Source organism: Rhinopithecus roxellana, chromosome 6 (genome assembly GCF_007565055.1).
Source record: "Rhinopithecus roxellana isolate Shanxi Qingling chromosome 6, ASM756505v1, whole genome shotgun sequence".
Classification (NCBI taxonomy): Eukaryota; Metazoa; Chordata; class Mammalia; order Primates; family Cercopithecidae; genus Rhinopithecus; species Rhinopithecus roxellana.
Genome location: NC_044554.1, coordinates 48,591,062 through 48,607,172, shown reverse-complemented (window position 1 = coordinate 48,607,172; position 16,111 = coordinate 48,591,062).

Sequence of the window (16,111 nt, the reverse complement as noted above, 5' to 3'; positions counted from 1 at the left end):
CAAAAAGTGAAAAAAACTAGCCGGGCATGGTGGTGCACACCTGTGGTCCTAGCTACTTGGGAGGCTGAGGTGGGAGGATTGCTTGAGCCCAGGAGTTCGAGAATGCAGTGTGGTATGATCACACCACTGCACTCCAGTCTGGAAAACAGAGTGAGACTCTGTCTCAAAACAAAACAAAAACAAAAATCACGAACCTTTAGTTTCCCTTATTTTAGCAGCATTATATTTTGCCACATTTATCATTGACATTAAAAAGCTCACTTCATTTTTTTGAAAGCTATTTTTTCCTTTCAGTGCACATTGCATGCTATCCTTGAGCACCGCAGCACACACGCTTCAGAATTATTGTTTTTCAACCTATCCTCTTGATAAAAAGTAGAATGAAAATGTCTTTATGCAGTATTTAGGCAAATAATTTAAACATTTTAAAGGGTAGAGTCTTCGATGGAACATTTGCCAGAAAACACAGAATCAATCTGGTAATGTGTAAATAGGCTTGAAGATCAGCTAAATTTATTCTTAGGCTTGTAGAGATTTTCACTGGGGGAAATGTGTCAGTCCTATTTATTTGAACTATGTGGAAAGACCAGATGGGCTGAGGTAACGTGATTATATATATAGAGATAGGTATACGTATACGTATAGACACACACACACACACACCCAGAGTCATACACACATGCATATATTATCCTCCCTGGTTACTCATTTTTTTGTCTCTAAATGCCATTGTGGCATTTAAAAAAATTTTTTCAAGATGAGGGGTCTTGCTATGTTGCCCACTCTGGAGTGCAGGGGCATGATCACAGCTCACCGCACCCTGAACTTCCCTGGCTCAAGCTGTTCTCCTGCCACAGCCTTCTGAATAGCTGGGACTACAGATATGCGCCACCATGCTCGGCTAATTTTTTTTTTTTCAGGGGACAAAGTTTCACTCTTGTTGCCCAGGCTGGAGTGCAATGATGCGATCTTGGCTCACCGCAACCTCCACCTACTGCATTCAAGCAATTCTCCTGCCTCAGCCTGCTGAGTAGCTGGGATTACAGGCATGCGCCACCACACCCGGCTAATTTTGTATTTTTAGTAGAGACGGGGTTTCTCCATGTTGGTCAGGCTGGTCTTGAACTCCCAACCTCAGGTGATCCACTCGCCTCAGCCTCCCAACGTGCTGGGTTTGCAGACGTGAGCCACCGTGCCTGGCGCATACTCAGCTAATTTATTTATTTATTTATTTATTTTGAGATGGAGTCTCGCTCTGTCGCCCAGGCTGGAGTGCAGTGGCCGGATCTCAGCTCACTGCAAGCTCCGCCTCCCGGGTTTACGCCATTCTCCTGCCTCAGCCTCCCGAGTAGCTGGGACTACAGGTGCCCGCCAACTCGCCCGGCTAGTTTTTTGTATTTTTTAGTAGAGACGGGGTTTCGCCGTGTTAGCTAGGTTGGTCTCGATCTCCTGACCTAGCGATCCACCCGTCTCGGCCTCCCAAAGTGCTGGGATTACAGGCTTGAGCCACCGCGCCCGGCCTATTTTTATTTTTATTTTTATTTTATTTATTTATTATTATTATTATTGGTAGAGATAGGCTCTCACTATGTTGCCCAGGCTGGTCTGGAATCCCTGGCCTCAAGCCATCCTTCTACCTAGGCAGAGAGTTATGTTAACAGGCCATTCGGTTGCCGTAAACAATGGCAAGCAAAATTACCACAAAGCTAAACTGGGCAAGGTAAGAAGACTGTTGTAATGAGATGTAGTGAGAGGTCAAAGAGACACCCGGGAAAGCTAACAATATTTGAGGTATATCCAGGTTAATTGTTCCAAACTACAGTGCCGGCTGGGAAATTAGCCTAGGTTCCTGAACTAGCATTCAGCTGAGCCCAGTGTCACTGAGCCTCTTTGGGAATACATTTTCCTCATTATGGCTTGAGAAACAAACACAGACAGAACTAATTATAAATCAGTGTGAGCCAAACACAGTGGCTCATGCCTATAATCCCAACACTTTGAAAGACCGAGGCCTTCAATAATTATTATTATTAAAAATAATTTTTTTTTTTTTTGAGACAGAGTCTCACTCTGTCACCCAGGCTGGAGTGCAGTGGCACGATCTCGGCTCACTGCAACCTCCACCTCCTGGGTTCAAGTGATTCAGCCTCCTGAGTAGCTGGGATTACAGCTGACTGTAATTACAGTCAAGAGGCTGAGGCAGGAGAATCATTTGAACCTAGGAGGCAGAGACTGGAGTGAGCCAAGATCACGCCATTGCACTCCAGAGAACTGTTGTCTAGAGAACTGTGTCTCAGGTGAGAGAAACAGTCAAGTTTTTTTTTTTTCTTTCTTTCTTTCTTTTGAGATAGAGTCTCGCTCTGTCACCCATAGCTGGAGTGCAATGGCGCTATCTCGGCTCACTGCAACCTCTGCCTCCTCGGTTCAAGCAATTCTGCCTCAGCCTCTTGAGTAGCTGAGATTACAGGCAAGCACCACCACACCCCAATAATTTTTGTATTTTTAATAGAGACAAGGTTTCACCATGGGTTAGCCAGGCTGGTCTCGAACTCCTGACCTCAAGTGATCTGCCTGCCTCAGCCTCCCAAAGTTCTGGGGTTATAGGCATTAGCCACTGAGCCCAGGCAAGCCTTTTTTCTTTTCAGCATGATCTGGTGAGGAAAGCACAGAGAAGCCACATTTAGCAAGTTCTTGGTTTCACATTTAGCAAGTTCTTGGTGCCCTGTGACCTGGTTCTGTAAAATGAGGATAAGGACACGCATCCTGCAGGGTATTTATGAGAAGTAAATGAGATCAGGTATCACAGCATTTAGCACAGTCCCAGGCAGATAGAGGACACCCAGAAAGTGGTGGTAACTATTTTCTTTCTTTTCTTTTTCTTGTTTTTTGTTTGTTTGTTTTTTGTTTTGTTTTTTTTTTTTTTGAGACAGAGTCTCGCTCTGTCACCCAGGCTAGAGTGCAGTGGCGCAATCTCGGCTCACTGCAAGCTCCGCCTTCCAGGTTCACGCCATTCTCCTGCCTCAACCTCCCCAGTAGCTGGGACTACAGGCACCCGCCACCTCGCCCGGCTGATTTTTTTGTATTTTTAGTAGAAACAGGGTTTCACCGTGTTAGCCAGGATGGTCTCGATCTCCTGACCTCGGGATCCGCCCACTTCAGCCTCCCAAAGTGTTGGGATTACAGGCGTGAGCCACTGCGCCCGGCCTTCTTTTTTTTTTTTTTTTGGGGGGGGGGCGGAGGGGGACAAGAGTGTGGCTCTGTTGCCCAGGCTGGAGTGCTGTGGTGAGATCTAGGCTCACTACAACCTCTGCCTCCCAGGTTCAAGCAATTCCCCTGCCTTAGCCTCCTGAGTAGCTGGGATTACAGGCGCCCACCACCACGCCCAGCTAATTTTTGTATTTTTAGTAGAGATGGGGTTTCACCATGTTGGCCATGCTGGTATCAAACTCCTGACCTGACCTCAAGTGATCTGCCCACCTCAACCTCCCAAAATGCTAGGATTACAGAAGTGAGCCTCCATGCCCAGCCTCTCCTGCCTTATTTCTTTTTGAGACAGGATCTGGCTCTGTTGCCTAGGCTGGAGTACAGTGGCATGGTCTCAACTCACTGTAGCCTCAACCTCTTAAGCTCAAGCAATCCTCCCAGCACAGTCTCCCAAGTAGCTGAGATTATAGCTGCACACTAGTGCACCCAGCTGATTTGTTTGTTTGTTTTTGTTTTTGTAGAGACAGGGCCTTGCTAGGTTGCCTGGGCTGGTCTCGAACTTCTGGGCTCAAGTGATCCTCCTGCCTTGACCTCCCAAAGTGCTGGGATTACAAGTGTGAGCCACCACGCCTGGCCTAAATGGTAGCTATTTTCATGGTTAAATCCCTTGCATCCTCAGAAGAATGCAAGTTTAGGCTAGGCACGGTGGTGGTGGCTGAGATTGCATCATTGCACTCCAGCCTGAGCAGCAAGAGTGAAACTCCATCAAAAAAGAGAGAAAAGAAAAAAAGAAAGGGAGGAAGGAGAGAGGGAGGGAGGGAAGAAAGGAAAGGGAAGGGAAGGGAAGGAAAGGAAAGAAAGAGGAGGGAGGAGGGAGCCAGGTATGGTGGTTCACACCTGTAATCTCAGCACTTTGAGAGGCCAAGGCAGTAGGATCGCTTGAGCCTGGTGGTTTGAGACCAGCCTGGACAATATAGTGAAATACCATCTCTACAAAAAAATACAAAAATTAGCCAGATGTGGTGGCACACACCTGTAGTCCCAGCTGTTTGGGAAGCTGACGTGGGAGGATTGCTTGAGCCCAGGAGGTGGAGGTTGCAATGAGCCAAGATCATGCCACTGCACTCCAGCCTGGGTGACAGAGTGAGACCCCCACCTCAAAAAAAAAAAAAAAAAGAAAAAGAAATTGAAGGATATTCACATGCATATATAGCTGTACACAAACACATATACATATATAAATGCTATATACTATACATATATGCAAATATACACAAGCACATGTGTTTTTATTTGAAATGAAAAATGAAAGGTAAATGACAGGATATACCATAAATTTATTTTAAAGTGGTTTGGCCGGGCACGGTGGCTTATGCCTGTAATCCCAGCACTTTGGGAGGATGAGGCGGGTAGATCACTTGGGGTCAGGAGATGGAGACCAGCCTGGCCAACATGCCAAAACCCTGTCTCGACTAAAAATACAAAAATTAGGCAGGCATAGTGGTACGCGCCTGTAATCCCAGCTACTTGGGAGGCTGAGGCACGAGAATTGCTTGAACCCGGGAGATGGAGGTTGCAGTGAGTTGAGATATTGCCACTGCACTCCAGCCTAGGTGACAGAGCAAGACTCTGTCTCAAAAAAAAAAAAAAAAAAAGTTATACTTCCCAGCATGTATCTTCATTTTTAGAATTTGACTTCGGAATCATGTAAATATTTTCCACAGTTGTAAAACAAAACTAAATTTCTAAAAAATACATAAAAACTGAAAGCAAAATAAATGAATTCTGTATATCTAGTTAGTGATATAACCACACAAAAAGAGGAACTATTTGAAGAAACATTAAAACTGTAATTTTTTTTTTTTTTTCAGACAGAGTTTCACTCTTGTTGCCCCAGCTAGAGTGCAATGGCCTGATCTCAGTTCACTGCAACTTCCTTCTCCTGGGTTCAAGCGATTCTCCTGTCACAGCCTCCCAAGTAGCTGGGATTACAGGCCCATGCCACCATGCCCGGCTAATGTTTATATTTTTACTAGAGACAGGGTTTCATCATATTGGTTAGGCTGGTCTCAAACTTCTGACCTCAGGTAATCCGCCTCCTGGGCCTCCCAAAGTGCTGGGATTACAGGTGTGAGCCACCATGCCCAGCTAATTTTTTTTTTTTTTTTTGAGATGGAGTCTCGCTCTGTCACCTAGGCTGGAGTGCAGTGGCGCCATCTCGGCTCACTGCAATCTCCACCTCCCAGGTTCAAGTGATTCTCCTGCCTCAGCTTCCCGAGTAGCTGGGATTACAGGCGCTTGCCACCACGCCCAGCTAATTTTGTATTTTTGGTAGAGATGGGGTTTCACCATGTTGGCCAGACTGATCTCGAACTCCTGACCTCAGGTAATCCACCCACCTCAGGTAATGCCACCTCCCAAAGTGCTGGCATTACAGGCGTGAGCCACTGTGACCAGCCCTATTTATTTATTTTTAAATTTTTCCTTGAGACAGGGTCTCACTCTGTGGCCTAGGCTGGAGTACCTTGGTATTATCATAGCTCACTACAGCCTTGACCTCCCAGGTTCAAACAGTCCTTCCACCTCAGCCTCCTGCATGGCTGGGATCACACCACAGGTGCATGCTACCACACCTGGCTAATTGTCTTTTTTTAATTTTAATTTTTATTTATTTATTTTTGAGACAAGGTCTTGTTCTGTTGTCCAGGCTGGAGTGCAGTAGCGTGATCTCGGCTCACTACAACCTTGGCAAGCAATTCTCCTGCCTCAGCCTTCAGAGTAGCTGGGATTACAGGCGTGAACCACCACGCCCGGCTAATTTTTGTATTATTAGTAGAGACAGGATTTCACCATGTTGGCCAGGCTGGTGTTGAACTCCTGATCTCAGGTGATCCACCTGCCTCAACCTCCCAAAGTGCTGGGATTACAGGCATGAGCCACTGTGCCGGGCCTCAGGTAACTTTTTATTTTATTTTTTGTAGAGATGGGGTCTCACCATGTTGCCCAGGCTGGTCTCAATCTCCTGGCCTCAAGCAATTCTCCTGCCTTGATGTTAAGATTACAGGCATGAGGCCCGGCGCGGTGGCTCAAGCCTGTAATCCCAGCACTTTGGGAGGCCGAGACGGGCGGATCACAAGGTCAGGAGATGACACCATCCTGGCTAATAGGGTGAAACCCCGTCTCTGCTAAAGAATACAAAAAACTAGCCGGGCGACGAGGCGGGCGCCTGTAGTCCCAGCTACTTGGGAGGCGGAGGCAGGAGAATGGCGTAAACCTGGGAGGCGGAGCTTGCAGTGAGCTGAGATCCGGCCACCGCACTCCAGCCTGGGCCACAGAGCCAGACTCCGTCTCAGAAAAAAAAAAAAAAAGATTACAGGCATGAGCTGCCATACCCCAACTCTCCTCTTCTTGTGAAACTCAGCCTTGGATTTAGGGCTCTCCCTACTCCAGAGTGACCTCATCCTAGTCAGTTACTTCTGCAGACTCTATTTCCAAATAAGGTCACATTCTGAGGTACTGGGTGGATATGAATTTTTCGAGAACACTATTCAACCCAATGTAGTACTCAATGACACAAAACAAAAACAATCTCGTGGGAAACCTTTGGAAAATGCTTGGAGAGACACGCATTTTTGTAAACCAGTAAATAAAAGGAAAGGATGAAACAATTATATTCTGCTCTACCTGTATGAACTGGGAGCTGGACTTCAAGGTAAGTGAGTAGTTAACAAGAATATATTTTTCTGGCTGGACGTGGTGGCTCATGCCTGTAATCCCAGCACTTTTGGGAGACCAAGGCGGGCAGATTGCAAGGTCAGGAAATCGAGAACATCCTGGCTAACAAGATGAAACCCTGTTTCTACTAAAAAAGAAAAAAAGAAAAAAAGAAAAAAAAAATAGCCGCCAGGTGTGGTGGCTCACGCCTGTAATCCTAGCACTTTGGGAGGCCAAGATGGGCAGATCACGAGAGCAGGAAATCGAGACCATCCTGACTAACATGGTGAAACGCTGTCTCTACTAAAAATACCAAAAAAATTAGCCAGGTGTGGTGGCGGGCGCCTGTAGTCCCAGCTATTCCGGAGGCTGAGGCAGAATGGCGTGAACCCAGGAAACAGAGCTTGCAGTGAGACGAGATAGCGCCACTGCACTCCAGCCTGGGAGATAGAGTGAGACTCCGTCTCAAAAAAAAAAAAAAAGAATACATTTTTCTTTCTCCTTCTCTCCCTCCCTCCTTCTTTTTTTGAGAAAGGGTAGCACTCTTTCAGCCAGGCTGAAGTGCAGTGACAATCACAGCTCACTGCAACCTCCACTTCCTGGGCTCAAGCGATCCTCCCCTCTCAGCCTCCCAAGCAGTTGGGACCACAGATGCGCACCACCACGCCTGGTTAATGTTTAAAATTTTTTGGAAGACTTAGGTGATTTGCTTTCTAGGAAGCTGATTTGCTTTCTAGGAAGCTGATTTGCTTTCCAGGAAGCTGATTTGCTTTCTAGGCTCACCAGGGCGAGTATTAAAGGACCAGCGAGTAGGCAAGGCTAGGAACAAAACTGCAAATTTATTTTTTGGTCAGCCAGCTTTGTGGGGGGAGGGGTGAGGTCCGTCGGTCTCCAGCAGGGGAGGCCGGGGGAGTCACCCGGTGGGGTGGGGCTCTCGGCCAGGTTCCTAAAACAGTCCCAACAGGAGTGGGTGCTGAGGAAGTTCGCCCAGCGCGCCCGCTGGGAGCAGCTTTTATGTTCTGGGCCTGGGAGTGGGAGGGCAGTGGGCAGGACATAGGCGGGTAGGGGCGGGCGGTAGGCCTGGCTAAGCGGTTCCGGTTTTTCTCCGTTGGAGGTCGGGTTGCGCCTGCGCAGCCGACCTGTGTCTTTCGCGGGCGCGGGAAAGCTGACGGTGAAGAACCCGGAACTGCGCCATCTTGCCTCCGTTCGTCCAAACATTAGGGTCTTGCTATGTTGCTGAACTCCTTGGGCTCAAGTAATCCTTCCACCTCGGCCTTTCAAAATACTGGGACTGGGCCGGGCGCGGTGGCTCAAGCCTGTAATCCCAGCACTTTGGGAGGCCGAGAAGGGCGGATCACGAGGTCAGGAAGTCGAGACCATCCTGGCTAACATGGTGAAACCCCGTCTCTACTAAAAAAAAAAATACAAAAAACTAGCCAGGCGAGGTGGCGGGTGTCTGTAGTCCCAGCTACTCGGGAGGCTGAGGCAGGAGAATGGCGTAAACTCGGGAGGCAGAGCTTGCAGTGAGCTGAGATCCGGCCACTGCACTCCAGCCTGGGCGACAGAGTGAGACTCCGTCTCAAAAACAAACAAACAAAAAAAACAAAATACTGGGACTGGTTGGGCACGGTGGTTCACGCCTGTAATCCCAGCACTTTAGGAGGCCGAGGTGGGCAGATCACGAGGTCAGCAGTTCGAGACCAGCCTGGCCAACATGGTGAAACCCTGTCTCTACTAAAAATACAAAAATTAGCTGGGCATGGTGCCAGGTGCCTGTAATCCCAGCTACTCTGGAGGCTGAGGCAGGAGAATGGTGTGAACCCGGGAGGCGGAGCTTGCAGTGAGCCGAGATGGCGCCACTGCACTCCAGCCTGGGCGACAGAGTGAGACTGTCTCAAAAAAAAAAAAAAAAAAAAAAAAAAAGGAAGAGGAAGAGTGGAAGGGAACCCATGAATTGAAAAAGACTTGAGATGTAATTTGAAAAAGAGAGGAAGGCTTGAGAAATGTATCTGCCAAGTCCATCATATGGACTTTATTTCAAAAAAGTTAACTGTAGACTGGGTGTAGTGGCTCACACCTATAATCCCAGCACTTTGGGAGGCTGAAGTGGGAGGATCAACTGACCCCAGGAGTTTGAGATCAGCCTAGACTACCTGGCAAAACCCCGTCTCTACCAAAAAGAAAAAAAAATTAGGCTGGGCTCGATGGCTCATGCCTGTAATCCTAGCAATTTGGGAGGCCAAGGTAGGTGGGTCACCTGAGGTCAGGAGTTTGAGACAAGCCTGGCCAACATGGTGAAACCCTGTCTCTACTAAAAATACAAAAATTAGCTGGGCATGGTGGGGGGCACCTGTAATCCTATCTACTCAGGAGGCTGAGGCAGGAGAATCACTTGAACCCGGGAGGCAGAGGTTGCAGTGAGCTGAGATCTTGCGTTTGCGTTCCAGCCTGGGTGACAGAGCAAGATCCTGTCTCAAAACAAAACAAAAGAAAGTCAATTATGAATAAAAACAGAGAGGGGAATTGGCAAAAACTGGAATTTGATGATTTTATGGAATTTTTTTTTTTTAATTTTTTTTTGAAACGAAGTCTTGCTCTGTTGCCAGGCTGGAGGGCAGTGGCACGATTTTGGCTCACTGCAACCTCTGCTTCCTGGGTTCAAGCAGTTCTCCTGCCTCAGCCTCCCGAGTAGCTGGGATTACAGGCACCCGCCACCACGTCCAGCTAATTTTTGTATTTTTAATAGAAACGGGGTTTCACCATTTGTCCAGGATGGTCTCAATCTCTTGACCTCGTGATCTGCCCACCTCGGCCTCCCAGAGTGCTGGGATTACAGGCATTAGCCACCACGCTCACGCTTGGCCTGGAATTTTTTTTTTTTTTTTTTTTTTTTTTTGGTGCAATAATGGGATTACAGCTAAGTTTGTAAAAAGAGCTTCTCTTTTAGAAATACATACTGAAGTCGGGTGCGGTAGCTCATGCCCGTAATCCCAGCACTTTAGGAGGCCGAGGCTGGCAAATCATGAGGTCAGGGATTGAGACCATCCTGGCCAACGTGGTGAAACCCTGTCTCTACTAAAAATACAAAAATTAGCTGGATGTGGTGGCACGTGCCTGTAGTCCCAGCTACTCAGGAGGCTGAGGCAGGAGAATCGCTTGAACCTGGGAGGCGGAGGTTGCAGTGAGCAGAGATAGCGCCATTGCACTCCAGCCTGGCGACAAAGCGAGACTCCATCTCAAAAAAGAAATACATATTGAAATATTTACAGATGTTGTGTATGATATATGGAACTTACTTCCAAATAATGACAATGTAGGAGAGTGGGTATAGATGACCCAAGATTACCCATAAACTGATAATTGTTAAATCAGATGACATACACATGGAGATTCACTACTATTCTGTCCATTTTTGTATACATTTGAAAACAGAGTCTCACCCTGTCACCCAGGCTGGAGTGCAGTCACGCAATCTCAGCTTACTGCAAACTCCACCTCCTGGGTTCATGCCATTCTCCTGCCTCAGTCTCCCGAGTAGCTGGAACTACAGGCACCCACCACCACGCCTGGCCAATTTTTTTGTATTTTTAGTAGAGACAGGGTTTCACCATGTTAGCCAGGATGGTCTTGATCTCCTAACCTCGTGATCCACCTGCCTCGGCCTCCCAAAGTGCTGGGATTACAGGCGTGAGCCACCATGCCTGGCCTGGGTCATACTATTATTTAAAAATGTTTCTAAACTGGGTGCAGTCACTTACACCTGTAGTCCCAGTACTTTGGGAGGCTGAGGTGGAAGGGGTACTTGAGATCAGGAGTTTGAGACCGGCCTGGGCAACATGACAAGACCGCATCTGTAATAAAAATTATGAAAATTAAAAATAAATGTAGGAAGATTTTCTGTCTCTTTTCTCATTATCATATACAGGGTGAGCAGGTGCTGATTAAACTTCTATTTGGGGCCAGGAGTGATGGCTCAAGACTGTAATTCCAGCACTTTGGGAGGTCGGGGTGGGCGGATTACCTGCAGTCAGGAGCTCAAGACAAGCCTGGCCAACATGGTAAAACCTACTAAAAATACAAACAATTAGCTGAGTGTGGTGGCACACGCCCGTAATCCCAACTACTCAGGAGGCTGAGGCAGGAGACTTGCTTGAACCCGGGAGGCAGAGGTTGCAGTGAGCAGAGATTGAGCCACTGCACTCCAGCCTGGGTGACAGAGCAAGACTCTGTATTAAAAAAAAAAAAAAAAAAAAAAAAAGAGACTTCTGTTTAGTCCACAGATTGCAAAATATTGGAGAAAAAGGATGTTTCCTAGAGATCCTGGACTTGGGGCTATTACAGTCCCTGTGTGTGACTCTAGTTGTCTCTTTTGAGGAGGAGGTGTGTTATTGGTTTTGTGTGACATTAGAATGATTGAATTATGGTGGGGTAGGAGCATTTAAAAATATTAAATTGGAAGATACATGCATGTGAGTTGTGAGATCCACCAGATGTACATGGTGGATATGGCAGGACCTGACCATTGTCCTCTAAGACCCACTCTTCTCTTCTTCAGTGGTAGTAGAATTTTTAGCAGAGCTTCTGTTTCCCAGCCTGCACTGCAGCTTGGAATGGTCATGTGACTATGTCTGGCCAATGGGATGTAAGACAAAGTACAATGGCTTCCTAGAATCATCTGGAAGAAACGCTTAGCACTCTCTCTTTGTCCCCCCTTTTCTTTTTTTGGGATGGAGTCTCACTCTGTTGCCAGGCTGGAGTGTGGTGGCAGGATCTCGGCTGACTGCAGTCTCCGTCTCCTAGGTTCAAGCGATTCCCCTGCCTCAGCCTCCCAAGTAGCTGGGACTACAGGCATGCACCACTACGCCTGGCTAATTTCTTACATTTTTAGTAGAGATGGGGTTTCACCATGTTGGCCAAGATGGTCTCCATCTCCTAACTTTGTGATCCTCCCGCCTCGGCCTCCCAAAGTGCTGGGATTATAAGCGTGAGCCACCGTGCCCAGCCTCTTTGTCCTCTTCTATCTCTGTTTCTCCATCCTGTGCTTGGGACTTAGAAGTACTGACTAGAGCTCCATCTTGGCCCATGAGGAAGCGGCTGGGGCACCAGGCTTCATGGAGAAGACCTATGTACCAGCCTGGATTACTTACTTCTGGATTTTTACCTGCGAGAAAAAAACAAACTTTAATTTTGTTTAAACTATTACCATTGCAGGTCTCTGTCAAGTGCACTGAACCTAGTACTCATAAATACAGTGGATATCTCTTGTTTCTGCCTGTACAGCCACAACTTCCCATTCTCTTGGGGGGACTTCCTCTACCCTATTCCATATGGTTTTGGTGGACTGTGAGTCACTAGGTCCTTCTCTTTTCCCCAGCAGGTGGAGAGGTGACCAAATACAACCACCCAAGACTCCTCTTGAGTCATCAGGAATGAAAACCTGGGTGGACTGGCACAGGGACCCCTAGGCAGATTATTATTATTATTACTATTACTATTATTATTATTATTATTTTGAGACGGAGTTTCACTCTTGTTGCCCAGGTTGGAGTACAATGTCATGATCTTGGCTCACTGCAACCTCCACCTCCCAGGTTCAAGCGATTCTTCTGCCTTGGCCTCCTGAGTAGCTGGGATTACAGGAGACTACCACCACGCCCAGGTAATTTTTTGTATTTTTAGTAGAGACAGCGTTTCACCATATTGGTCAGGCTGTTCTTGAACTCCTAACCTCAGGTGATCCACCCACCTCAGCCTCCCAAAGTGATGGGATTACAGGCATGAGCCACTGTACCTGGCGAGATTATTAACAGATTGTTATTAACGAAAGTTGTATTTTTCCTGAAATATTCATTATGTATTGTATTAACAAGTACAGGAATACAGAAGAAATACAGCTTTCAGCTTTGCCTAGACCTAAAAGATGGTCCTGAGGAAGGTGATGTCAGTGCACCCAAAATAAAATCCTTGAGGGTCCCCAAGTGACCCTGAATATTCTCTCTTTTCTGAGTTCTGGTTACTCAATCTTTCCTTTGTTTTTTCTTTGATTCTGTGAGCTACCTAGTATTCTTCTTCTTCTTCTTTTTTTTTTTTTTTGAGACGGAGTTTTGCTCTGTTGCCCAGGTTGGGGTGCAGTGGCGTGATCTTGGCTTATTGCATCTTCCGCCTCCTGAGTTCAAGCAATTCTCCTGCCTCAGCCTCCTGAGTAGCTAGGATTATAGGCATGCACCACCACACCCAGCTAATTTTTTATTTTTAGTAGAGATGGGGTTTCACCATGTTGGCTAGGCTGGCCTTGAACTCCTGACCTCAGGCGATCCGCCTACCTAGGCCTCCAAAAGTGTTGAGATTACAGGCGTGAGCCACTGCACCTGGCCTAAGAGCACAAACTTGATGAACTCTGCGTTGCTTGCTGTCTGATGGCACAGGCCCAGGCCCTGCTGGCCCAGCTGGACGTGTGGAGTTATCCTCATCTTACATAAAAGGATCCAGGAAATAGTGGGCGGGGCTAAGAAGACAGGAATCGCATGTTATTTAAAGTTTCAGTGGTAACCAAGAGGAGAACTAAAACAGTGAGATATACCACAACGGGGGGACTGCTGGTGTCAGTGAGCTAAATTCTCATGTATCACAGCCGAAAGACAAGAGATAATACGTACAATTGATCAAACAATCAGCTGATAAGACAGGGTGAGGAAAAAGAAGAAGAAAAGAAACAATTGATCAAGCAATAAGAATATAAGCAAGTTTTTTTTTTTTTTTTCTGCTTTTTTATTTATTTATTTATTTTTGAGACAGGGTCTCACTCTGTCCCCCAGGCTGGAGTGCAGTAGTGCAATCATAGCTCACTGCAGCCGCAACGTCCTGGGCTCAAGTGATCCTCCCTCCTCCCAAGTAGCTGGAACTACAGGCGCATGCCACTACAGATGGCTAATTTTTTAATTTAGGGTAGAGATGAGGTCCTGCTATGTTGCCCAGGCTGGTCTTGAACTTCTGACCTCAAGTGATCCTCCAGAATTGGCCTCCAAAAGTGCTGGGATTACAGGCGTAAGCCACTGTGTTGGGCTGTTGGAAAATTTTTTATTTATTACCAAATCATTGGCAAATCTCTGTGGCTCACTCCTGTAGTGCCAGCACGTTGGGAGGCCAACACTGGAGGATCAATGAGGCCAGGAATTTGAGTACAGCCTGGGCAATATAGTGAGACCCTGTATCTACAAAAAATAAAAATATTGGCCGGGCATGGTGGCTCACACCTGTAATCCCAGCATTTTGGGAGGTTGAGACGGGTGGATCACTTGAGGTCAGGGGTTCAAGACCGGCCTGGCTAACATGGTGAAACCCCGTTTCTACTAAAAATACAAAACATGGTGGTGCGTGCCTGTAATCCCAGCTACTCGGGAGGCTGAGGCAGGAGAATTGCTTGAACCCGGGAGGCAGAGGTTGCAGTGAGCTGAGATAGCGCCATTCCACTCCAGCTTGGGCAACAAAAGTAAAACTCTACCTAAAAAAATAAATAGGCTGGGTGCGGTGGCTCACACCTGTAATCCCAGCACTTGAGGAGGCCGAGGCAGGTGGATCACGAGGGTCAGGAGATTAAGACCATCCTGGCTAACACAGTGAAACCTCGTTTCTACTAAAAATACAAAAAATTAGCTAGGCGTGGTGGCAGGTGCCTGTAGTCCCAGCTACTAGGGAGGCTGAGTCAGGAGAATGGCATGAATCCGGGAGGCAGAGCTTGCAGTGAGCCAAGATTGTGCCACTGCACTCCAGCCTGGGCTACAGAGCGAGACTTCATTTCAAAAAAAATAAATTAAATAAATAAATATATAAATAGGCCAGATGCAGTGGCTGACGCCTGTAATCCCAGCAATTTGGGAGGCCAAGGTGGGTGGGTCACAAGGTCAGGTGATCAAGACCATCCTGGCTAACATGGTGAAACCCTGTCTCTACTAAAAATACAAAAAATTTGCCAGGCGTGGTGGCAGGCGCCTGTAGTCCCAGCTACTCCGGAGGCCGAGGCGGAGCTTGCAGTGAGCTGAGATCGCACCACTGCACTCCAGCCTGGGTAACAGAGCAAGACTCCATCTCAAAAAAATAAACAAATAAATTTAAATAAATAAATAAATAAAATAAAAATAGAAATAGAACTATTAGCCAGACATAGTGGTGCACACCTGTCATTCTAGCTATTTGGGAGGCTGAGGTGGGAGAATCGGTTGAGCCCAGTGGTTCAAGGCTGCAGTGAGCTATGATTGCACCACTGCACTCCAGCATGGGTTACAGAGGAAGACCCTGTCTCAAAAAAAAAAAAAAAAAAAACCAAAGTTTTTTTGAGGTCTTTAGTATGAGTTCTTCTGTGCTAGCTGAGGTTTTAAAAATGTGCACTATGTTAAACAATTATTTAAACAAATTATTTAAAGCAAATGACATTTAAACTAACTGACTTTAATTAAAAAAATAAATGACTTTTAATTAAAAAAGTAACAGGCTGGGTGAGGGGCTCACGCCTATAATCCCAGCACTTTGGGAGGCAGAGACAGGTGGATCAGTTGAGGTTGGGAGTTCAAGACCAGCCTAGGCAACACGGTGAAACCCTGTCTCTACTGAAAATACAAAAATTAGCCAGGCATGGTGACAGGCGCCTGTAACCTCAGCTACTCAGGAGGCTGAGACACGAGAATCCCTTGAACCTGGGAGCAGAGGTTGCAGGGAGCCAAGACTGGGTCATTGCACTCTAGCCTGGGTGACAAGAGTGAAACTCTATCTCAAAAAAAAAAAAAAAAAAATTGCCAGGTGTAGTGGCTTACTTCTGTAATCCCAGCACTTTGGGAGGATGAGGTGGGTGGATCACCTGAGGTCAGAATGCCTGTAATCTCAGTTACTTGGGAGGCTGAGGCAGGAGAATCACTTGAACCCAGGAGGCAGAGGTTGCAGGGAGCCACGACTGCGCCATTGTACTCCAGCCTGGGCAACAAGAGTGAAACTCCATCTCAAAAACAAAACAAAACAAACAAAAAATAAAGTTTTATTTTAATGTCTGAAGTATGAGCTCTTCTGTACTAGCTGTTGTTTTAACAATGTGCACATTGTTAAACAATCATTTAAAGTCATTTAAGTTAAATGACTTTAATTTAAAAAAAAAAATGGCCGGGCGCGGTGGCTCAAGCCTGTAATCCCAGCACTTTGGGAGGCC